The sequence below is a fragment of the Felis catus genome, chromosome B3 (genome assembly GCF_018350175.1).
Source record: "Felis catus isolate Fca126 chromosome B3, F.catus_Fca126_mat1.0, whole genome shotgun sequence".
NCBI classification, from domain to species: domain Eukaryota; kingdom Metazoa; phylum Chordata; class Mammalia; order Carnivora; family Felidae; genus Felis; species Felis catus.
The window spans coordinates 127,061,496-127,087,054 of NC_058373.1; the positions used below are offsets into that span (position 1 = coordinate 127,061,496).

Genomic DNA, 25,559 nt, shown 5'->3' on the forward strand with positions numbered 1-25,559 from the left:
AACTCTTTAAAATCTTTAAGTATAATTATTAAAGTATTTACAGATCCAAAATAAATTAATGCTCCTAGAAATGAAAATACTGATGACTTGAAATACATTTTTGCCATTTGTATAAAATGTGGCTTATTTCTTATGTGCACTTTTCTAATTTCTAAAATAATAAATGAACCTTGAAAACACTGAAAAGATCTAAATGAAGAAACAATATGTTCATAATCTCATCACCTAGAGGGAAGTATTTATAACATTTCCTAGTTCGTCTGTAGCTTTTCTCCTGTTGTACTTCCATGTAGATGAGCTTCATTGTGTAATGGCTTGAATATAAGAAAACTAAACTGGTGTATGTGTGCATGTTTGTGGGTGTGTGTGTGTATACACACACATATATATGTACATACCCCCCACATATGTATCTATATGTATATATATAAAACTAAACATACATAAAAAATATATATATACATATATATATATATATATCAGAATACAAACAGAATACAAAACAACATACTATCTGTATCTACATACTGTCTACACATATATCTGTATTTATATAGATAATATGGTGTTTTGTATTGTTATTTACTGAAAAAGACCAAGTTAATGAGTATCAGTTGATCACATGACTTTTAATGGTTGCTTTTAGTATACACACACATATTCAAACAATTCTATATTGTACTTTTAGATATTTCCAGAGTTCTCCATAATACGATAAACCATACTAAGCATTCTTCCTTTCTCTGATACTGAAATTCTTCTTATAAATTTTAAATTTGCATCTTATAGCAAGTAATGCAGAGATTAATGACATTAAGTTTCAATAGGATGCTCCAGGAATAATTTCACTATTAATTTGTTCATCAATTTACTTCTACTTACATATAGTAATTGATTATTTGCCATCTCCTTCACTAGAATACAAGCTTCTAGTGGGTGAGGTGAAGGTATTTTTTTTTTTTGATTGTTCGTTTTTTGTTTTTAAGCTCAACATAATATCAGAAGCGTACCTCGTGGTATGTTGCACACTGCAAGGGTTCAATGCTCACTCTTGATTAAGTGAGAAAAACATGGATTAAGTTTTCTTAGGTAATAAAAGATGACAATAAGACAATGTTTCAATAGTAAAATCACATGTATTGAGACTTCCTATTTTTCAGACACCATATTGTTTTAAATATATTATTGTATTTAAAAAAAGTCAGCGATGTATTATAATTCATTTTATAGATGAGGAAGAAACCTAATCAAGCAAGTTAAGTAACTTATTCAAGTTTATAGAGACCCTAAGTTAAGACTCATGATGCCGTATACAGTTATCTGTTTCAGAGTCCATATTCTAAATCACTGGTAGTTTGTAGTTGTATTAGCATACCTATTCCCAAAGCGTATTCAGAGTGCCTCAAAAGCTCTAAATTGATACTGCTCACAATATGCAATTTCTATATGTAAATAATTTACATAAACAACTAATTAAATGAAGGTAGATAAATTTTTGTCTTAGAGAACACTGAAAGCATTTCCTATTCTACCGTGCATAATAAAACATCGTCTTTCCTCTTTCTGCATCTAACCTTCTGGTCCCCCAGCACCCTCCTGTTCATGATGCGCTATAATGGCACCATTATGCATGTTACTGGATTTCCATCCCGTGGGAGATACGTTCTTGCTTCTGCAAGGCTGGAGATTTAACATACATGAAATGCCATCTTTCTTTGTCTTTGTTGCAATTTTTTCTTTCTCCCTACATATCTTAGAATTTCTTTCATTAGAGCATAAGAGTATATAATTTAAGATTTGACCACACGTGAGGTCTGCTTAGAATCCCAGTGAGGGTCTCTACATTTTTTCATTTAACATGAACAAATTAGGGTTGCCAAATTTACATAACCATAAAACCTACAGGCAAGTGATTGGAATTAGAAGAAATAGCAAGTGTATGAATCATATCTCGAATCAACAAATGTGGGTTTGCTTATTTGCATATAGACTAGAAGATGAACACTAACATCTCTAGAGAAACTCGTCACAGATAGGAAGTTTCCTACTATACAGTGTAAGAACCATGAACTTTCACTGTCTTGTGTTATTGTCCCCACTGCAGGGCCTTAAGTTGCCCCTGCACTCTCTTAATGTTATAAGGTTCACGCCAGTGGATCCTCTGGATTTGTCTCTGACAGAGGCCTTTGTCACTGATCTAATCAGCAGTATTGGCCTTGGAGGTTTCTTGGTAAAGAAGAATTATCTGTATACACAAAGTGACCAGTGGACCTAGTCAAGACAGCCCGTGGGCCATTCAAGCATGTACCTTGAGATAAAAATTCTGTGGCTTTTCATTCTTATGTTTATTCCAGAAGTGTGTCTGTGTGTGTGGGTAAGTATTAATAGAAAGGTTAGTCAAGATTTATTAGATAATTTTGTGTTGAATGAAGTTTATATTGAATGATCATATTAAAATAAATTATTTGTACAAGTTGCCTTCATTTGGTTTCCACATACTGTATCAAAGCTGGTGGAGCGAATGTAACAAAGTTCAGTGTCAGTTCCTAGATCTCTGTGATTTATCTTTAATATGTCTACTAGGCTAAAAAGGCCTGGTAAGTCCTCCGGACCCCTCTCTGGAGGGCTTCATTATTTTGTAAATGGCCTGGTCATGGGGGAAGACTGCATCCACCTCCCCTCATGGGAAGGCTTCAGCTGGGTGACTCATACCAGCCCCTCTAAGCAACTAGGAGAAACTTCTTCTTTTTTTATTAATTTTTTTAACGTTTATTTATTTTTGAGACAGAGAGAGACAGAGCATGAACGGGGGAGGGTCAGAGAGAGGGAGACACAGAATCTGAAACAGGCTCCAGGCTCTGAGCTGTCGGCACAGAGCCTGACGCGGGCCTCGAACTCACAGATCGCAAGATCATGACCTGAGCTGAAGTCGGCTGCTTAACCAACTGAGCCACCCAGGCGCCCCTAAAACTTCTGTTGCTGGAGAGTGTTTGTCTCTTCCCAGAAACTAGCAAGATCTATGCCTGACTTAACTCATATTGGAAAGTTAAGAGCCATTTTCGTACAACACTCAGAATCTCCTTTTGGGATGAAAACACTTATTTCCATAGCTGCTGACAGAGTTGGTGACCGCAAGCTTGCACCTGGATCTGGAGGGTCTCCTGGAGATGTGTCTCAGTTTGAGGGAGCTATTTACCCAAGGTCATGCCCCTTCCTGGAGTCAGGTACCATTAAGTCACTGGTTGATATAGGGATAAAGGCCTAGCATCTTCATACTTATTAAGATGACTATGTAAGACCATCCCAGATTTAGTACTCTATCCAGTCTCTTCCTCAGAATCTGTTTCCTGGGGAACCAAAAATGCCACAAAGGCATAGGAGAAAAGGCAGACAATAGACTGCCTTTGGTTCTACAAAAGACCCATCTCTCAGTCAAAAAGACTTTTCTAAATTGGTCAACCTACATGAGAAGAGACCTGTATTGGAATTTGGGTACAAAACTTAAGAGTCATTTACTAGTTATTGTTCAATGCCCAAATATTTTCTTAGTAGATATCATGAGAAAAAGTAGCTAAAAAAGGAGGGAATAGACTATTTTGGGATGTTACAGAGCAGTGATGGGAAATCTTAATGCCTTTAGCATTTAGGGCATACAATCATAATCTTCTCCCACACACATAGCATTCCAATAAAAGGTACTACTTGCAAGAAGCTATATTTTCTCTGTAGCTTTGCACTTTCTGTTCTTTCTGTATGGAACACCCCCCATATTTCAGCTTCTTCTTTGCTAGGTTAATGCCTGTCTGTCCTTTAAAACCCTGTCCTGTTGTGACCCCTTCTAAGATGGGCTTGATGCCCTTTCCCTATACTCTCCAAACGTACACTCCAAAGCATCACTGTGAATGTGTTATACACTTGTTTATCATGTCTCTTCCATTAGCGTATGATGTCTTTTACACATCAGTTTTTAGCACCTACTAGAGCTTTGCACTAAACATGCACTCTGTTGAGATAGACTGTGAGAGTTCCATTTGCGTGTTATTATAGATTTCCTGTAGATCTATGAATTCTATTGATTGTGCAGATGGCGATTACTGAGTAGTATTATTAGAGGGCTCTAAATATCTAAAACGATGATATTATGTACTCTATTTTATCTCGCTCAACTTCCTGAATATTAGTTGTTAACTTTAAAATATTGGCATGATTTTCTAATCTTGTATTGTCAACTATATCATTGAACTCTTAGTTATAAGCTATTGTTTGTTTGATGTGCCTTGTTTTTCAAAATAGATGTAAGCTTTTTATAACCAAGGTCAGGAATTAATACTCCACTTTCTTCCCTCACGTGAGTGGTACCATCTTAAATCCATAGCAGGATATGTATTTGGTAATTAGTCAGATGTCATGGAATATCTTTCATTTTTTTCCCCATAAATGTAAATATTGTCCAGGGTGCCTGGGTGGCTCAGTTGGTTAAGGTTAAGTGTCTGACTCTTGATTTCAGCTCAGGTCATGGTCTCAAGGTTTGTGAGATTGAGCCCCGCATCAGTGTGGGACCTGATGGCTGTCTCCTTCTCCTCTCAGCCCCTCCCCCTGCTTGTGTGCATGTGCATGCATGCTGAACACACCTTCTCTCAAAATACAAAAAACCAACATTTAAAAAATATATAAATATCATCCACGTTATCTATACTTTTCGAATAACTAAGAATCTTCTATCTTTGTTGTTAACAAAGATAAAGTGGCTTTGGCACGAACATTTGTCTTAAGTTTCTTTCAAAAAAAAAGGGGGGGGGGCCTGGGTGGCTCAGTCAGTTAAGCGTCCGGACTTCCACTCAGGTCATGATCTCATGGTTTGTGACTTCGAGCCCCACATCGGGCTCTGTGCTGACTGACAGCTTAGGGCCTGGAGCCTGCTTCAGATTCTGTGTCTCTGTCTCTCTCTGCCCCTCCCCCGCTTGTGCTGTGTCCGTCTATCAAAAATAAATAAAATGTAAAAAAAAAATTAAAATTAAAAAGTTTCTTTCCAAAACTTCAGTCTATTTCACTGAGACAAAATAGCCATAGACAAAAAGCTATATTTTTTTTTACTCATATTTGCCAAATTATTTCTTACAGGGAAACTACTGCTAATTGTCTTAGCTTTATAAAAAAAATCTCATTAGTAACAATGTTATGTTGTAATTACCTACAAATCTATGAGTGCTGAAATGCGAAGGCTTTAATATTCTTCTAATTTGCTTCCCTAATTATAGTAAATATCATTAGCTATGATTTCACATGCTCAGACCTTTAAAATAATTATTTGTGAGCTATTCTGATCTTTATTTTGGCATTAGTTATAAGGAACCAATGTGATGGTTTATAAATGGGAGTAGATGCAATTTTATAAATCATATTTATACTGTGAAAAAACAAGTGTTTTAAGGGTTTTATAGTTTTCAGTTACACTTCACTTATACAGAGGGCAAATATTACCCACATACAAAATAACTAAGCACTTGGATGAAAGCAAAAATGGACTCTGAACAGCTAAAATAGAGGTCACAACTTTTCACATTAATAAGTTACCCTTTATGCAATCATTGCAAGTCTGTTCACACAATTTAAAAAGCACTGTTGCTGAGGGTCCTACTCACACAAAATAAAGGATACCAGAGCACGGTGGGTGAGAGTACTATAGAAGCTGAGAATCCAAAGGAGAAAAAAATCCCACTGACAGGCAGACTTCAAGTTGGGGGGTCATAAATAAAAAAGGTATGGGTACATGAATCCAAGAGGAGTCATTTGGTACTATTAATGTAGAGAAAAACAAATCTAGGAACATACCTGGTCCTTTATTTAATAAAATACCACATATTTGCCAAATTATAACAAATTATTACTAAGAATAGAATTTTACATTTTAAAAAAGCATTTTTAATATATGCTCAGGGGCTGATGATGGTGAGCATCCATTCATATTGGATATTGCCATTTTCCTACCTGTTTTTTTAAAAATCTTTAGTATTATCATTGCACATGTTAGCTCTTTTTAACCTTTAGGTAAAATCTCTACTGCAGTTGTAACAGGTTTCTTTCTGCTGCAAATAGAAATATATAAGAAGCAGGTTATTTTTGTCCTCATGCTTATTTTTTTAAATGTTTATTTATTTATTTTGAGAGAGGGATAGAGCACAAGTGGGGCAGAGAGAGAATCCCAAGCAGTCTCCATGCTCAGTGCAGAGTCTGATGTGGGGCTCCATCTCACAACTGTGAGATCATGACCTGAGCTGAAATCACGTAACTGGACATGTAACTGATTGAGCCACGCAGGAGCCCCAGTCCTCATGCTTATTATTCCAATGATCACATAGGGTGACAGGGGAAGTTCTAACCCAAGAAGAGGGGGAGTATGTCTCACATATATGTCATGTGATAGATATAGGTAGATGTCAGAGATAGGTAGATGCTCTCCAAAGACATGCTCCTATTACATTCATTCGAATTTTTGTTAGGAAATGGCTGCTCAGCTAAGGTCTGCATTCTCCTCCCTGCTTTCACTACTTTCCCCTCCCCCTACCTGACTTCCCTTGTGACTAGCTCCCTTGTGTTCCTTCCAGGCTGAAGTGTAAGCAGGTGTTCTGCCGCATATCACCATATTCCCATTCCCTGTTCACATGTTCATATACATAGGATACAGCAGAAACACTAGGGAATAGTTGAGGCACAGATAGAAAGAGCCTGGATCCCTGACTCTCCATGCGGAAGACCAGTTGCCACCCAGAAATAGAAGCAATGTACTGTTACATGTGGGTGAGTAATGAATACATCCTGATGTATCAACACAGTAAGTTTGGAATTTACCCCAAGAAGGTGGGGTTTATTGATTAAAGTAGCTGATGTATAACTACTACTCTATTTAACTACATAGCACACTTTTTTCGGAAGCTGCCAGTGGGCTTCTCATAAGCAGTTTGTAAGGAGAGGGATGTGCACCTATACCCAAGGGAAAGTAAACAAGATTATAGATTTAAAACTCACTTATTTAGCACCGGGAAATAGGCTGGAAATAACTCATATCTAACCATCACCACAGCTTCTAAACTCATTAATATTAAGTTTGGTGTAATCTTGTCTTTCTGGATAGAATAACTACCCCAGTAGAGACCAAACCTCGTGTTAGATCCTTTTCTAGATTTTAATTATCCTGCACAGCATTTTCAGGTTGTAATCACCAGAAAAATGAAAGTAAGCTACAGAATCTCCTCTTCATATTAACCTTTATTGTCCTAGAGACCTTGTAAAATCCTCCCTGAGTTTTATACGTTTAACAAGTTCAGTGCTTTCTTTTTCTTTCTCATTTAAAAATTTCAGATACTGTTCCAACTCTGTCATTCTCTAGTTGTAACTTTATAGACACATTACTGATGTTCATATGTTTTTGTCCTCACCTATAACATGAGAGAAGTTATCTCCAAATTATCATCCAGCTATAAGCAATAGAGAATGTATTTTATGTGTGTATATGGCAAATATATATAAAATATCAGGCCCCTTTTCCATTCATGTCCTATTGATAAATGTCATATTGCAATTTAGTAGAAATACTTTCTGCTCTATATTCCTAGACAATGGTGTAGTTGGTTCTTATTTATTGTTTCTTTTCTTTTAGTGTACTCCAGCCTTAATTGGAGGCAATTGTTAAGCTGTCATGGCATTTACATGTGCATCCAACAATGTAAAGTGTTGACCAAGGTTAAGAACAGTATCATAAGCCGATTTACACATATTTATATGCCCCACCCTCTACACACACTTGTGATCATTGAGAGTATGAGCTCTTTTTCTTCTGCCTTACAGTGGAAAATTTTAAAAAGGACTGAATAAAGTTATTGAACTTTCTCTGTCATAAAAAGATTAAATTATGTTAAGCCTCAACCGGAAATCAATGATACCACCTTATTCTCCAAGCTACAGAATACTTAATTTTTTTTTTGTAATTGGTTTTTAGTTTGTAATACTTGGATTTGTTTACATAGGTCTCTCCAGAAACACTTTACATTGTTTAAATGGCCCAATCAAATGAAACTTCACTGTTGAGTTATTGAGAAAATAAAATTCCTGGTACTTATGGCATAGAAATGAGTGTACAATTGTTTTCTGAGAATGAAAAACTCTGGGCTACTGAGGTAAACACAACTGAACATTATATTTAATGGAAAACTCAGCCAAAGCCAAGTGAAGTAAAGTAGGCACCCCAAGTAAACCATTGTTACAACATCAAAAAATAGCACAAGATAGTTTCAGTCAATAGACTCTAAATAAAAACTCAAGATAAGGAAGGAGAGAAGTGGAAGTAAATCCATAAGGAAGAATGAAAAGGAATGAATTGGTTGAGTATTTTCTCTTGACTATAAAAAAATGCTGCATTATTTTTAAACTGTAGCTGGTTGGTTGAAGTGGCATTATAATGTTCCATCAGCAGTCATGCTTCCAGTGAGGTTTGTAGACCCTAGCTTTGGGGGGTGTGAAAAGAGCCATCTCTTTGAGAAAACTTTGCAAATTACTCCCAATATTATAAAGGGAGTTAGGCTTTGTTGAATGAGATCTATTAATTGTAGGAAAAAGGCATGTGATGTACCATCAGTTTTAGAAAGTGAACATCTTTGCTGTTCCCTGATGATTTTTAAATCCCTGTCCTCTAACAGTGAGCAAATAGTAACACTTACTACCAAGTTGAGCCACCAAGAAGAAACTTTATTCAATGAAAAAATAGAAAAAACATAGCATGTTATGACTTAATCATCTCGTAATTCAGGGCTTAAGCATGTATGAGTCAGTCAGTTTTTATTTATGCTTCTCTTGGCTCAATAAAAAATTTACTTTCGATTAGCAGTTGTGTCACTTAGACGCAGCATGAACAAGTGAGCTGCCTTGGAACCCCGCCTCTGCCATTCCTCTGCTCTTGGGTCTTGGGTCATGATAAAGAAGCTAATTTTTATATTAAACATTTACTACGTCCTAGTCACTGTTCTAATTATTGTAATTATGTTATCTTATTTAATACTGACTACAATCATGTACATTGGTTACTACTCTTAGACTGGTTTTAAAGATGAGAAACGCTTAGGGAGATTGTCATTAGTTTCCGTGGGATATCAAGTCAACAAGAAGAAAAATCGGGGGAGGCAGTAAAGGAGCGGGTATCAGATTGCCTTTATGTCATTATTTAATGTCATTTTGTCAGAAGGGCCTCTACCTAAATAATGTGTAAATAAACCTTCTGTCTTCTATGGTTGTTCTGTATCTCTTTTTACTGCTGTTTTTTCTGTATTGTACTTAGCACCACCTCATGTTTAATGGTTAGGTCTTCTTACTATAAAACCATAAGCTAAATGAGGGCAGCTGTCATTTTTGTTTATCTTCCTTCTGTGTTCCCTGAGCTTGGAACAGTGCCTTCATAGTATGTTAAGCAAAGCAGTGTATTTTCTGGTTTGCCAAGTTAAAAAAAAAAAGAGTGTCCTTAAAGTGCCATAATCTACCCCTTTTATAAAAGAGCAGTATTGATCGTAAAAATTAGTAATGAAGTATTATGAAAGTCATGAGGAAACTTTTTGGGGTTATGGAAATGTTAACTGTTTTGCTTTTGGTGATTTTGGCTATGAGTGTAGATATGTCATAACTTATTACATTTTACACATAAAATATGTTATTTATTTTATGTCAGTTATACCTGAACAAAGCTGTTAAAACTAAGGATAGAAAATATCATAGAACCAAAGATAGAATGAATGAATTAAATTTACTTTAGGAAATTATCACCAAAAGTATTTATTTATTTATTTATTTATTTATTTATTTATTTATTTATTTATTTATGGGAGAGGGAGCGAGTAGGGGAGGGGCAGAGAAAGAGGGAGAGAGAGAGAGAATCCCAAGCAGACTTCACACTGTCAGCACAGACCTCAATGCATGGCTCAATCCTGGGACCTTGGGATCATGACGTGAGCTGAAATCAAGAATGGGACACTTAACCGAGTGAGCCACCCAGGCTCCACTAAAAGTTTCTTATTTTATGTTCCCTTTATTTAAGTTATTTTAACAGACTGGCATTTGGGATCTAGTAAATTAAATTACAGGGGCCTTATAATAGTGTTTCCAACCCAGAGACATTTGCTTCAGTGTCAGTGAGCTTAACTATTAAATATCAAAATATGTCACCTTACATGCCTCAGCTTAGTTTTATATAAAATGGGTTATGCTAAAGAATGTGAAATATATTGAAATTACTCTGAATATTAGCTCTTTTCCACCCTCTAAATTGTTAGGAGTTCATACACATAATGACACTAAGGCTTTAATGCATACATCATCTTAAAGAAGAGCGCTTGTAATAAAAATGTAAACAAGATCTTATATATGAATTTGCACTGGTTATTCCCTGCTGTGTTTGAACATCAAGTTTACAACTCATCATTATCATTATTATTCGTTATTATAATTATAGTAGTGCATGGGATAGATAATCCCAAACAGAATAATGTAAAAACCGCTCATACTTGATTTTAGATTATTATTATGGAAGCAAGGGAAATAAGTTTAGATTAAAAATGGAAATCCTCATGTGAGCAATCATAATTAGCTGTGTGTATAAGATAACATAGAGTTTGTAACCTAATGTTGGGCCTATTGAGTTAACTAATGAAGCTGCAATGTGGGGGTCTTAGGATATTAAAAGCATATTTAAGACTTTATTAAATAGATCCCAGAAAGAAAAAAAACCTTGCATGATTTTTCATATTTCTAGATTCTCTATATACAATTTTGATATACCTAATGAAAACCACTTCCACAAGTCAGATTATTCAGCACATTTAAAATAAGGAATAAATGGTAGTTTTATTTTATTTGAAATGTTTAATCATTTCATATACAGTGCTAGGCTTTGGTAATAAAAATTGAGTAATATGTGCTTCCTGCCACGATCTCTTGGTTGAGCATTTGTGATGCTAATGTTCAAGAGAGGATCATAATTTAGTAAAATTTAAATTATCTTGCCATTATGAAAAGTAAGATTTTGTCTTTATTAGGAAGGCAGTTAACACCTGAACATCGTTTGAGTTACCTAGCTCCTTAGGGTAAAATTCATGTCCTCTAGCATTTACTTACAATTGTTAATGTGGCAAACTCTAATGTTATAAGACTTACATTAAAGTAACTCACACTTAATTTCATTGGCATGGAAGAATAGAAGAATAATACAAATATAGTTATTCGATATGCTAATACATTTTCTTACCCTTTAAAATTATTGATTAGGGGCGCCTGGGTGGCTCAGTCGGTTGAGCGTCCGACTTTGGCCCAGGTCATGATCTCCTGTCCGTGAGTTCAAGCCCCGCGTCAGGCTCTGTGCTGACAGCTCAGAGCCTGGAGCCTGTTTCAGATTCTGTGTTTCCCTCTCTCTGACCCTCCCGCATTCATGATCTGTCTCTCTCTGTCTCAAAAATAAATAAACGTTAAAAAAAATTAAAAAAAATAAAATTATTGATTAATATTTGGTTCAAAAGTAGAAAAAAAGAGAAAGGCATAGAATGGGTAGGTCTTGCTCCTGATCCTACAACCATACTCCAAATGCTAGTCCCAACCCCGTTTACACACACACACACACACACACACACACACACACACACACACCCCTAATGTACCCGTTCATTAGTTTTAGTATACTGATTCAAAGATTTTTTATGGCAGTATAAACAAATAGCATGCACGTACTTATTTTAAATTTTTTTTTCAACGTTTATTTATTTTTGGGACAGAGAGAGACAGAGCATGAACGGGAGAGGGGCAGAGAGAGAGGGAGACACAGAATCGGAAACAGGATCCAGGCTCTGAGCCATCAGCCCAGAGCCTGACGCGGGGCTCGAACTCACGGACAGCGAGATCGTGACCTGGCTGATCGGACGCTTAACCGACTGCGCCACCCAGGCGCCCCTTATATAAAAGAACTACACTGCCTTTGTTCCTGTCTGCTTTTTTCATCAGATAATACACTTTTGAGATCATTTAGTTTTATTTCATTTTTTAAAAAAATTTTTTTTTCAACGTTTTTATTTATTTTTGGGACAGAGAGAGACAGAGCATGAACGGGGGAGGGGCAGAGAGAGAGGGAGACACAGAACCGGAAACAGGCTCCAGGCTCCGAGCCATCAGCCCAGAGCCTGACGCGGGGCTCGAACTCCCGGACCGCGAGATCGTGACCTGGCTGAAGTCGGACGCTTAACCGACTGCGCCACCCAGGCGCCCCTATTTCATTTTTTTAACTACAGTGTCTTCCTTATTAAAAATAATTTTTATTGAAGTGTATTTGACATGTAGTATTAAGTTGGTTACAGGCATAAAACAGCATATATAATTCAATAATTATATACATTATGAAACACAATGATAAATGTATTACAGTATTGTTGACTATATTCTCTATGAGGTACTTTTTATCCCTGTGATTTATTTTATAACTGAAAGGTTGTACCTCCTAATTCCCTTTGTTTTGTCTATCCTTCTAGCCTCCCCTTTGGCAACCACCAGTTCTCTATATTTATGTGTCTATTCCTATTCTTCTCTTTGTTGTTGTTTGTTCATTCATTTTGTTTTTTAGATTCAAATAAGATGTATTTATACTGGTGCATGGACGAATTCCCCATTCACCTTTTTTTAAAGTTTATTTATTTATTTTGAGAAATAGAGAGTGGGGTGGGGTAGTGAGAGAGAGAGAGAGAGAGAGAGAGAGAGAGAGAGAGAAAAGCCCAAGCAGGCTCTGCACTGTCAGTACAGAGTCTGATGTGGAGCTCCAACTCATGAACCATGAGATCATGACCTGAGCCAAAAGCAAGGGTTGCATGCTCAACTCACTGAGCCACCCCAGCACCTGACTCATTCACCTTTTAGTGTGAATGTTATTCAGTTGCATATATACATATATAGTATGTATATATAAAATAAAGCATTCAAATACTACTAATGGTGGCCATGCTGGTTGTTTTCAAACTTTTCTATTACAAACTTATGCATATTTGCTATATACAGAATAATATATAATTTTGTACATGTGTGCCTTCTTGCACATGGAGGAATATTTATAGGGTTAATGTGCCAAGGTGATACCTTGCCAAACTGCCTTCCATACACGTTGCACGCATTTGAACTACTATCTGAAATGTATGGAGTGCTGGTTTTCCCTAGCACAAATGGTTAAACAAAGTACATTTCCAAACTTGGATCTTTGCCAATCTCCTAGGTTAAACAGATATATTTATGTAGTCTTAATTTGCATTTTTCTCATAGTGAGAGCAGTTGAGCATCCTTTCATAAAGAGGCATTTATATTTTACCTTCTGTGAACTATCTATTCAATAGGTTGTCATTTTTCTTTTGAGTTGTTTCTCTTTTTCTTACATACTTTTAGGATCACTTTATGTATCAGTGATATATTCCTACTGTGAAATGAGTTTCAAATACTTTTCACAATTTAACTTTTACTTTTGATTTTGTTTATAGTATTTTTATGTCAAGTAGAGTTTTCATGTTATTATTTATACAATTACATGTATCAATGATTTCTTTAGGTTTTTCAATATTAAAGTGTAATAACAAGTGTTTTCATATAAATATAAAGGAATAAACATGCATTCATGATAAAAACCCTCAGCGTAGTGGGCTTCGAGGGAACATACCTCAACATAATAAAGGTCTTATATGAAAAACCCATACCCACCATCATACTCAGTGGTGAAAAACAGAGCTTTTCTCCTAAGGTTAGGAACAAGATAAGATACCCAATCTCATCACTTTTATTTAATATAGTATTGGAAGTTCTAGCCCCAGCAATTAGACAACATAAATAAAAGGCATCCAAATTGGTAAGAAATAAAACTTTTACTATTTGCAGATGACATGATACTATATATAGAAAACCCTAAAGACTCCACCAAAAAACTGCTAGAATTGATAAATGAATTCAGTAAAATTGTAGGATACAAAATCAGTGTACAGAAATCTGTTGCATTCTTATACACTAATAATGAAGCAGCAGAAAGTGAGATTAAGAAAACAGTCTCATAATTCCACCAAAAATGATAAAATATCCAGGAATAAACTTAATCAAAGAGGTGAAATATCTGTACTCTGAACATTCTAAAATATTGATGAAAGAAACTGAAGATGACGCAAAGAAATGGAAAGAATCCCATGCTCATGGATTGAAATAACAAATATTGTTAAAATGTCTATACCACCCAAAAGAATCAACATATTTAATGCAATCCCTATCAATATACCACCAGCATTTTTCACAGAGCTAGAACAAACCATCCTAAAATTTGTGTGGAACCACAAAAGACCTGGAATAGCCAAAAGCAGTCTTGAAAAAGAAAACAAAACTTGGAGCTATCATAATTCCAGCTTCAAGTTATATTAAAAAGCAGTAGTAATTAAAACAGTAAGATACTGGCATAAAAGTGGACACATAGATCAATGGAATCGAATAGAAAACCCAGAAATAAACCCACAGTTATATGGTCAATTAATCTTTGACAAAGGAGGAATGAATATCCAATGGAAAAAAGACAGTCTCTTCAACAAATGGTTTTGGGAAGACTGGACAGTTATATGTGAAAGAATGAACTGGACCACTTTCTTTCACTATATATATAAATAAAGGCAAACAGATTTTTCAACTTGCCAAAAATGCCACATAGAACCAGGGCCAGGGGGAGTGGACCAGAGGCCTGGGATGGTTGGAATCATCCTTTCTAGAATTGATCCCTAGACAGGAGCTGTGGCTCTGTTTGTAGTGCTGAGATGTGTAACTTTCTTTTTCCCACCTCTTCTAAACTCATTTGTCTTCCTTCCTTTTTATTCTGTGAACTTCCTATATCTTTCAGATAAAATTCCATTTAGATTAATTTAGCCAGAGTCGGTTTCTTTACAATGCAGTATTAAATATTATCTCTGGTTTACACAGCTAGAAGCATCCCATGCTATATCACTGAACAACAAAATGTGGATTTAAACTGATGGAAACTTAGCTTGAAGTTAAAAAGAGGTGATTTACAAGTAAATCATATCTGATTTAGAAATCTCCTCTACAGGAAACTGCTCTGAACTCAAGGTCTCTAATTCTGTTATAGGATTTGCTCTGGTTCTATTTTATTGAATGAATACTCTTGAAGAATATTACCATAATTATTTTTGTTAAGAAATATGTATTTTTTGTCAAGACAACTAATTGCTCAGAAATATTGTATTGAAAACCTTCCAAGCAAGTTTTATTTGTTTCTGTTGTCATTTTTGGGTCCTGATAATAATCTTAGACATTTGACTGGAGGTGGGCTTAATTAGTGGTTTTAATATATATATTTTTTGCCATATCTTCATCTGCTATTTCCAGCATTATTATTCAGTAAGGGCCAATCATAGGCATTCTATTTTGAGTGAAATCAGAATCCCATTAATTTGTTACTTGATACTTGTTAATTTGATACTTTATTTTCTGCAACCTGGTGATACTTTAGAAGTCATTGTTACCTCATTTTCAGTATGAGGTACAATGAATTTTCTCTGCTTCAGAAATTGCAAAAAAAAAAATCTAATTGTTTTAATAGCGCCTGGTTTTAAATTACTAGCCTGGCTTGAGGTTAAGTGCTTCTGGTCCCCAAGAGACCTGTCTGTGTGCTTCCCTTTAGTTAGGACCCCTCTATGTGCCCATAAGTAAGAGACCCCGTGATGAGACAGGAACTTCCTGTCCTTAAGGAGCAAGAGACCCCCGTAGTGAGACAGGAACTTCCTGTCCTTAAGGAGCAGTTTGCAGTAGATCCCCCTCTCTTGCTTTTCTTAGCATTGCCTTAGGTCATTGGGTTTTGATTCTGTATTAAAATTCAGTTATGCAAATATTTTGAAAAGCCTACTAACTAAAGGTGTGAGGAAATAGCTGGGCAAGTTTTCTCCCAAAACATTGGGTGATGTCTTATGTGGGACAAATGATCTAGATGATATGGTCCTGTTGACTTCTCCTGAAGGTGTCTTTTTCTCCACCTTCTAACATGTAATTACTGTCAAGTGTGTTAACAGGAAGTTAAAAAGATGACAGAATAGAAAGAAGGCCAACCAGACGCCAACCTATAGAAATGATGTTAATTTTTACTTATGTTACATGCGCATTTGAGGATTCTAGATGGCAGTTCTTGAAGTCAGCCCTTTAAGTGTTGCTTGGAGCTCTGTCTGGTATGTAGAGGTGTCTGTAGTAGAGATCAGAATCATCAGGGGCCAAGTTTCATTCTAAACAGAAACAAACTATTGTGCTCAACATTGGGCTGTAGAACCAACCTCATCCAGTTTTGAAAGTTTTCAAGGTGAATTCTCTGCCTCTCTCTAATTGAAGAACAACTTGCTAATTAAGAGGACAATTTAGTGCTCCCGAAATGATAACTGGAGGGGAGGCAAAATAAAAACCCTGCATAAAGCCTCATAGGTCACAACTCTACAAGTTAATAATTGTTTCTTAATTCCTTTGAGCCTCCATTTTCTCATCTGTAAAGTGGAGAATCCGGTCTACTCTGCAGGATAAGTGAAACATTTGTAAAATGCCTAAAATTCCTTCTGGCTCATTGATGTGCTTGTAGATATTTTCCCCACACAGTCTCACAGTTTTAAAAAAAGGAAATAAATAATCTACTACAAATATTCAGCCATATTAAAATAAGTCCTCTTGGTAATAGTCTTAAAATTTTAAATCTTTTACTGAGGATGGCCTTTCAAATTTTAGAAAACCCCCAACCCTACCCACTTACTGAATTAAGCAGCATTCTAGTCTTATGAAGACATATAGATGGATGAAAGTCAAAATAAAAAATGTTCATGGAACTCGATAAGTATATTATTAACTTGTCAGTCTTTAAAGAGAACCGTGTTTGCATATTTTTTTGGCCTGTCAGATACAATTTTTTCTGTGGAAATAATTCGTAATTTGCTTGTAAAGCAGACATGAGTCTGCAAACTCCTGTTTTGCTTTTGTACTAAAGTTGGATTTAGAAAATATAATGATTTGAATTATTCAACACCACAGAGGTTCTCAGATCTTCACAATTGTTATAACCCAAAGACCCAAGCAAAGTGAAATGAGACCTCAGACTTCAAAGAAATTAAAAAGATAAGTCACAAATCTGTTATGGACAGATAACAGAAAAAGAGTAGGATCAACATGTGATAGCTGGTATGTGGCAAGACAGAATCTGAGAAATGAGTTCCTCAAAATGAAAGATGAAAAATGTGATATATTTTATAGTTACCTATTTTTTGCTTTGAAGATTGGATGGGGAAAGCTACCATCATCTTTGTTATATTAGGATGCAAGAAGTAGATATTCATCTATAAGTCGATTCAACCATTCCTTTAGCAATGATAATAAGAGGTGCTGCTGACAAATGGTTAAGAATGCAAGCTCTTGAATGAGGGGAAAAAAGCTGTATTTAAAGTTGTTTCCTCCCTTTATTACATTAGATGAACATGACTTCCTATATTTGTTTCAGTTTTCCTATCTGCAAATTGAGGATGCCTACCTCATAAGGAACCATCTTCCTATGATTAAGTGAAAAAGATAAACAAAACATTTAAAGTGCTTTTAGTTCAGTGCTTGGTATACGGTAGGAGGTAAGTAATTAAATAATTGTTACTGTTTATTGAGTTTTTCCTGTGTAGTAGGTATAGTATCTAATATATTAAATGACTTGTGTCATTTAACTTTTACATCTTTGGCTTGCTAAAAAAACTAATTAATCTTTTATTTTAAAGATAGGGAACCCAAGGCCCAGAGAATTTACATGATTTGCCCAAGTTTACAGAAGTGGTAGGTCCTTGAATTGAACCCAGAGCTTTCTGACCTTCAAGTCTCAGTGCTGTCATTTCTGTTGTTTTCCTCATGACCTTGCTACTATTTTGTCCTGCATCTCTCAGTTTAAAGACTTAATTGCTTTCTGTGCAGCCATTATTACAAATCATTTAAAACTACTTTATGATACTGTTCTCTGGAGTTTTCTACATGTTTATTCTTCTCCTCCAGACACTTCACTGATTTCCCTAAAGAAAGAAAATGGGTCATAAAATATTTACATTGCCATTTCACCTAGGACAGAACTAACACAGGGGTGCATTATTACAGCAGCTAAATAAATAGCAAAGTAATACAGCATAGGCTATATTTTGCTACACTGTAATTCAGGTTAGAGGTTACATTTAGTACATCTTTTAGTTTTCGGTGTCTAGACTAAATGAATGAGGAAACAATTCCAATTTAGATGAGGAAATAACCAAACATAATCATAAAGGATATTACTTTATTATAAGACTTTCTAATAAATTAGTTTTTTAAATAAAATATTTCTCCCCATTTATAATTTCCTCACTTTTCTAGTAATTGACTTATAACTATATGTAACTGAAACTTCTGGAAATGGAAGAAAACCCTTGCCTCAACCAATACCTGTTCAAGTCTAGTCATCTGACTTACAGTGAGATTGAATAATTTCTTATGTTGTAGTTTTCTTTCTACATTGAAGCTGACTGTATAAAGCTGTTGCAATGAAAATAGAGTAAGCAGGGCCTTTGACCTAGCCACCTCAGTTTCAGATTTGGGTTCTATCACTTGCTTGATGCTGTTCTTTCTTGTTGAGAACTGTCTGAATGATTAGACTCTATTTTGGAGAGAGCTGGGTGCCTAGATCATCTACCCTGGCAAAGAGCCACAGTAAAAATACATGAATTCATGATATGTGTGTGTGTGTGTGTGTGTGTGTGTGTATGTGTGTGTGTGAAGTTCTCTTTAAACAGCTACTTTCCAATCAATTAATCAATAACCATTTATTAGTACATGCTCTATATCAAACACTACTAAAGTATTATTGGAGATACAAATTTATAGCATAGTTCTTGGAGTATATACTTACACTAAAGATGCTAAAAATGAATAATAAAATACATAAAGACTTAATAAATATCATGATTTTTAAACATAAGCCATAGCATTTAGTATGATTAATTTCCTAATGCATTGTGTCAACAATAACTTCAATAGGTGTTCAGAAAAGGAGAGATCATTTTTGGCAAGGGGTTTTACAGAGAAGATCTGAGTTTTTTTGCCCTTGGCCTTGGCCATGGCCACTTCTTTCTAGAGGTTGCTGGTAATCTCAGATGCTATTTCCATTACAAACCTGCTTCACTTGAACTCTTCTAATCTCCTATTGTCTCTCCTAGTCTTCTCTGCCTACTCCCATGTGACATTTTGGACCTTCTCTAGCTCCCCAGAATTGGGACTACCAGTGATAGGCTGGTTGTGCTTTGCACAGTAACCATTCTACATGAGCATTGTGGATTTATCTCAGGTGGATGTTTTTTCTGCTTCTTTCTCTAGATTATATGCTTCCCTTTTTGAAAATGTAATTAATTCACTGTCCCTGGGTTAAACAGTTCTGGGATCAGGAATATTTTATGGCCATGTCTTAAACCATACTGAGACCAAGTAAAATTAACTTAGCTGCTTGATTCTGGAAATATCTGCTTCTCAAAGATTAGGCTGAATCTACTAATGAGTTTACCATTCAAGACTGTGACTAACAACTTTTTCATGAAACATTGCTTTTCTTTTTTTTATGTATGTATGTTTATTTATTTATTGTGTGTGTGTGTGTGTGTGTGTGTGAGAGAGAGAGAGAGAGAGAGAGAGAGAGAGAGAGAGAGAGAGAGAGAATAAGTGGGGGAAGGGCACAGTGAGAGAGAGAGAGACAGAATCCCAAGCAGACTCCACTCTCAGTGTGGATGGAGCCCAATGCGGAGCTTGATCTCACAACCGTGAGATCATGACCTGAGCCAAAATCAAGGTGCTTTTCAAGACTCTCATCCTGCTTTGTCCACCAGTAAATTTTACTCAATTCCATCTCTTCTCCTACTTTCCAAGTGCATGTTAAATTAATTCAGCTTAGGCTCAAAAACCCTATACACATCCTTCCCTATTTTTTTCACTTTTGGGATACCAGTAGGACTCTGCTAAATTGGTGTTCTTGGTTACTACAGTAAACCTAATAAACTTAGCTTTTGGGGGAGTCAGTAGTCAAAAGTCTAAATGGGGTTTTCTTTCTAATCCTGTGACCTCTTCAACCTAATACAATCTCAGGTAGCATTGTAAACAAACAGTTTGTGCAGTAAAAATTCTAATGATCATAGGTGATCACATTCTAAAAGACAATGCAGAGGAAAGAGAAGGAAAGAGAAAGAACAATGATAAGGAAACTGTAAAACCTGTAAGTAACTGTAGATTCTGGTTTTAAGAATGGATTATTTAGTTCTGAGTTCTGCAATTACAGGATTCCATAAGTACCTGAGTATTTTTCCTCTTTAATATTAACTTTAGTAATCACTACACTGTGCACCAGGCATGAATCTAAGGGTCTTATATATATCATTTTATTCTATTGTTACAACAAACCTTTAAGGCTCCCTCCCCCCCCCCGCCCCCCGCTTCATTTTATGGTCAAGAAAACTAAGTCACAGAGAGATTAAGTTTACATGTCATTAAGTACAAAGTTTGTAATTTGCATGGCAAGGAATAAAATCTAGGTGATGTCACAGCAGATATGAGACTTTAAGCCTCTATGCTGTACTTCCTTCTTGAAATATATGAAGTTCTGGTTTATCTTAAACTGGTATATGGGCACATTGATTGTGACCGCATTTGAAACATTAACCAGAAGGGTAATAGGTGATTGATTCTTCTCATATTATAAATTTAAACATAATTTAATAGCTCTCACTGTTATCAATTGTGCATTCTAATTTCTTGTATGAAAGTTTTATGTAAAATGTATGAGCATCATTTGTTTGAAAATTCTGAATATCTACATATATTAATACCATTTAACATTTTGTTTTCAAACTTTTATGTCAAATTTGAGTGGTTTAAGATGCAAATAATACATAATATATATATATATATATATAATTAAAACTCTTGATTATAGTATGACTATAAAATGCTTAGTTATTTTTAAAAACAAGGATAAATTGTGTAATAAAAATGACTAGAATAAACATAGCAAGATTATTTTTGTCACCCTGTCCTCATTTCCAAGGTTACTCTCCCTGATGTTATGATTCTAATTGTCTTTATGTTTATGTTACAAGACATGGTGGATTGAAAAAATAAGCCATAGCTCTGATTAAAATTTGACAGGATGGCTTATAATTACTATTACTGGAGTGTGAAAATATATACACAGTATGCTCTTCATTTAACATATACAATTGTATTTCTGAAGTATAAATATTTTATGATATTAAAAAATGAATTATAATTTATCTTTCAACTTAAATGGTAAGAGCAGAATAATCCATTTTAGGAACAAGAATGTAACCTATGTTCATAAGACAATGCTTATGTCCTCTTCTCTGTGTTATTATAATACTTCCTGACTCCCTTGCCTCTACTTCTAACTTTCTATCTGCACTGATGACAAACTAATTTTCTTAAAATGTAAAAACAGTCTGGGGCGCCTGGGTGGCTCAGTCAGTTGAGTGTCCGACTTCGGCTCAGGTAATGATCTCACAGCTTGTGGGTTCAAGCCCTGTGTCAGTCTCTGTGCTGACAGCTCGGAGCCTGCTTCAGATTCTGTGTCTCCCTCTCTCTGTGTCCCTAACCCACTCGCATCCTGTCTCTGTCTCTCTCAAAAATAAATAAACGTTAAACATTTTTTTAGATGTAAAAACTATCTTAAACCTCTTTATGAACAATCATTCGCTGACAAAAAATGTAAAATTTAAATTTTCTTGCATGACATCCGATGTCCTCCACAATTAGGCCATAACTACAAGATATGAAAACCATTCAGGGTTGTTTTGTTTGTCTGAATTAATATATATCTTTGGTGTCCTTGTTCTTTGCTCCTATTATTCCTTTACCTTGGTATTTGTTCTACTCTCTAGTCTGCTAACACTTTTTATCTTCAAGGTCTATTATCATTGAAAGCTCAAAGATATCTGCTTGGTCAAAATTAGGCCTTTGGGCTTCCTCAGACTTTTTTATATCTCTTCATTGAGCATGTGATTTGTTTCTGTTTTATTGACCTAGGATATTATTTATATGACTACTATTTACCCTTGAAGATAGGGTAAATAGTAGTCATATACATAAGACTTTGTTTGTCTTATATTTAAGACGAGTAACCACAGTGCCTTCGAAAATGAGGTATTGTATCAAAGTTAAATTGTACTGAGTGATGGATTCTCACTTATTAATTAATTCCTAGGACTCTCATTGAATAGTGTGGTATGTGCTGTTTTTAAAAGAATGTCTAAAAGATCTCAAAAGGTTTTCAAATTTTGTACTATAAAAAAGATACCAACACTAAAATGAATTATTTTTAACTTCATTTGAATACAAACATAAGAGAAATTAGAACTTCTCACTTTCTAAAGATAAGTGTAGAAGGAAAAAACATGAAATATTTTTTTAAAGAAAAACATTAATATGAGAAATACAGTGTGACAAGTTTTAGTATGTATTATAATTTTAGTAAAGAAGGCCAAATATCAAAGTTAGAATATTTACTTGTAGGACAATAAAAAACAAATTTTATTATGATAAATAAACAAGCATTTAACATAGGTGACAGCAGCTGAAAGATGGGTAAGTTTTAGCAAGATTTAGTTACATGTTATGGATCATGAGCTCTTGAGTAGTTATTTTAAGTACTTAGAACTTATATAAGAAAGTGTATTTAAAATACTTTTGATAATACTAAGGATGTGTACAAAAGTATTGTAACCCTGAAGGAAGCCATAAAAAAAGTACCAGTAATTAATATTTAGAAATTAAATCTGAATTTTGGGTATTTAGTATTATAAATAAGTAAAAACCAGGGAATCTAACACAGTGACAGCAACCTAAATCTGTCCTCTAATATCCTTCGAAGAGCAAATAAAAAAACCCAGAACATCAAGGAGAACACATAAAACTACCAAAAAAATGTGGTTTGAAAATAACTGGAAGACAAACAAACAAACAAAAACAAAACAAAACAGAAAACAAAACACTGGAAGACAAAAAATGCCCAAACTTTTCATGCAGTTGAAAATAAACAAATACCAAATCCCAGCCAGCAATCTCTCATACCTCATACTCTTGTTGCAATCTTTGTCATGAACAAGGGTAATTTAAGAAAAATTGCAAGGGAAAAGAGAATAGGAGACCTATCAGCATATCTCAAATTGCTCTTTAACTTCTCCATAAAGATCACTTTTACCTTATATATGAGAATACCAAAAAAAAGGAAAAAAAGAAAGGAAGGAAGGAAGGAAGGAAGGAAGGAAGGAAGGAAGGAAGGAAGAAGAAAGAAAGAAAGAAAGAAAGAAAGAAAGAAAGAAAGAAAAAAGAAAGAAAAAAGAAAGAAAAATTCCCAGCTAGGTCAGAGTATTGCTTACAGAGCTTAAAACACATGCAATTTGAGGTGGTCGTCTTTCACATTTATAACTTAAGTGGTAAAAAGTTACGAATAGGTGTCACTTGGAAATTAAATGGTTAAAAGCAAAAGAAATAAATGTGGCAATTTGAGGGCACTGAAAAAAATAAACAGAACAAAGAAATGGAGTAAATTTAATTATCTTTCTAGGATCAAACAAAATAATGTAAACTAAACAAATGGAAACTTCCTGTACTTATAGAAGGGAATCTTAGTGAATTAGGAATCTTGTAAAGAACCTCAAATCCACAAAATGAATAGATAGAGACTAAGTAAGAATACAAAAGCTTAAGAAAACATAAAATAAGGAATGATACACCTTTGATAAAATTCACTCATCCAAACTGAATTAAATATATTAAAACTGATTTTATATACTCAGAATGTATTTAGGGAAATTAGAAACCATTTTTAATTACAAATTCAAAATTAAAAAAAAATAAAAAACTGATTGAAACAGGGTTGGCTGGGAAAAAAAACATAATCACCTCCATATGAAAGGTAAATTATAAGACAATAATAGACTAAGTGGAATAGATTACAATGGAAAATATAGTAAGAGACATTGAAGAAAGTTAAATATACAACCATGAAAATTAAAGTGAGAAGTGAAACAAATCAGAAATATAGTGGTGAATAATTAATTGATTGAAATAATGTATACAATTGAAAGCCCTGAAGAAGAATAAACAATACATTTAAATATTTAAATCCATAAACCAAGATCATTCCCCAGGTAACAGAAGGCTTGAGTGAATGTATTGAAAGAACATCTGAATAATTGTGAAAAATTAACCAAAAATGATTAACCCCAAGTCATATATATTAATAAAATTATTCAACTCCAATAAGAAAGGAAAAATCTTTAAGGCCTCCAGGCCAAATATCCAATAACTTATTAAGACACAGCTACGAGACTGGAAATGTCATCTCATAACCAGTGAGCACAGCTAACACCAAGATCTTGTCTTCTTAATATCCATTTTCCAATAAAAGAAACCAGGGCTCCTGGAGAAATGGCTGACTCCTTCTTAGGAAAGGACAATATGAGATGAGTCTGGAAAGATCCTGTGGACCCATAAATAAATGCTCAAAAAGTGACGGGAAAGTGTCAAAAGGATGTAGGAAATGCTTTTTTTTTCCCTTGCCAAATTGAAGTAACAAGCAACTGGATTTAATGTCCTACCTAAAACAGTAATAACAACTAAACAGAGAATATATGAGATAATGGTTTCAAGACACAGGACATGAGGAGATTAAAACAGTGACCCTGAGAGAGAGGGAACAAATGAGGTATGTACTATGATTGCTTCAGCTTACAACTTAAGATGGTTTCCAGGCCATCTTTGAGGTAATGGAAACCTGCAGAGCTTGCAAGATTCCTAGGGTTAAGGATATCCTACTGAGAGTCTAGAGCAATTGAGATGGCTAGAGTTTATGGAGCGGAGTATTGCTGATGGACCCGTTTGAGGGTTGGGGAATGCATTCTGTGTTCTAGTAGTATACAAATGCTCCCCAGTTTTATCTTTCTTTTGAGCTCTTTCTTATCTTCTCTGCTCTTGTATATGGTCTTACATTCAAGCAGGGATGTATACATAACACTCCAGTCTGTCACAAGAATGTATGCATCTTTGCTCATGTCCACAGCCTTCTAGAGCTCTGCAGTTATATGTGAATGTATCAAAGCACACTATGTCTGTCTCATTCCCCAGAGTTTCCTGATCAATTTCAGGCTAGTCTGTCAGTTTCTTGTTTTTCCTCGTCAGGATTGGTGCGTTATTGGTCTTTTCCATTCACTTTCCATTGGCATTGCTATGGTTTCCAACACCCAGGGGCATGGAGGTTTTGTGCCCCTTTCGGTGTTAATTGGTTGTCCCAGCATTACTGTGCCCATGTGGAAGTTGGTGAGGAGGATAAAGGGATAGCGTGGAGCAGCCATGAGCTAAAACTGCATTTCAGTGATTTGTTTGAATAAATGCCTCTCAGTTTGTTATTTGCCTTAGTTTCCATTCCT

At 35.1% G+C, this 25,559-nt stretch overlaps 1 long non-coding RNA gene across 5 annotated transcripts in view; it reads left to right on the forward strand.

The window, feature by feature from the left end:
* The window catches only part of LOC123386161, a 1,074,166-nt gene that overhangs the window by 782,122 nt on the left and 266,485 nt on the right, over positions 1-25,559 (forward strand). Inside the window, exon 5 of one of the 5 annotated variants that reach the window (XR_006599871.1) lies at positions 17,570-17,690. The exons of the other annotated variants lie outside the window; for them this stretch is intronic. This is a non-coding gene — a long non-coding RNA (uncharacterized LOC123386161). The remainder of the gene's footprint in view (positions 1-17,569; positions 17,691-25,559) is intronic. 5 annotated transcript variants of the gene reach the window in all.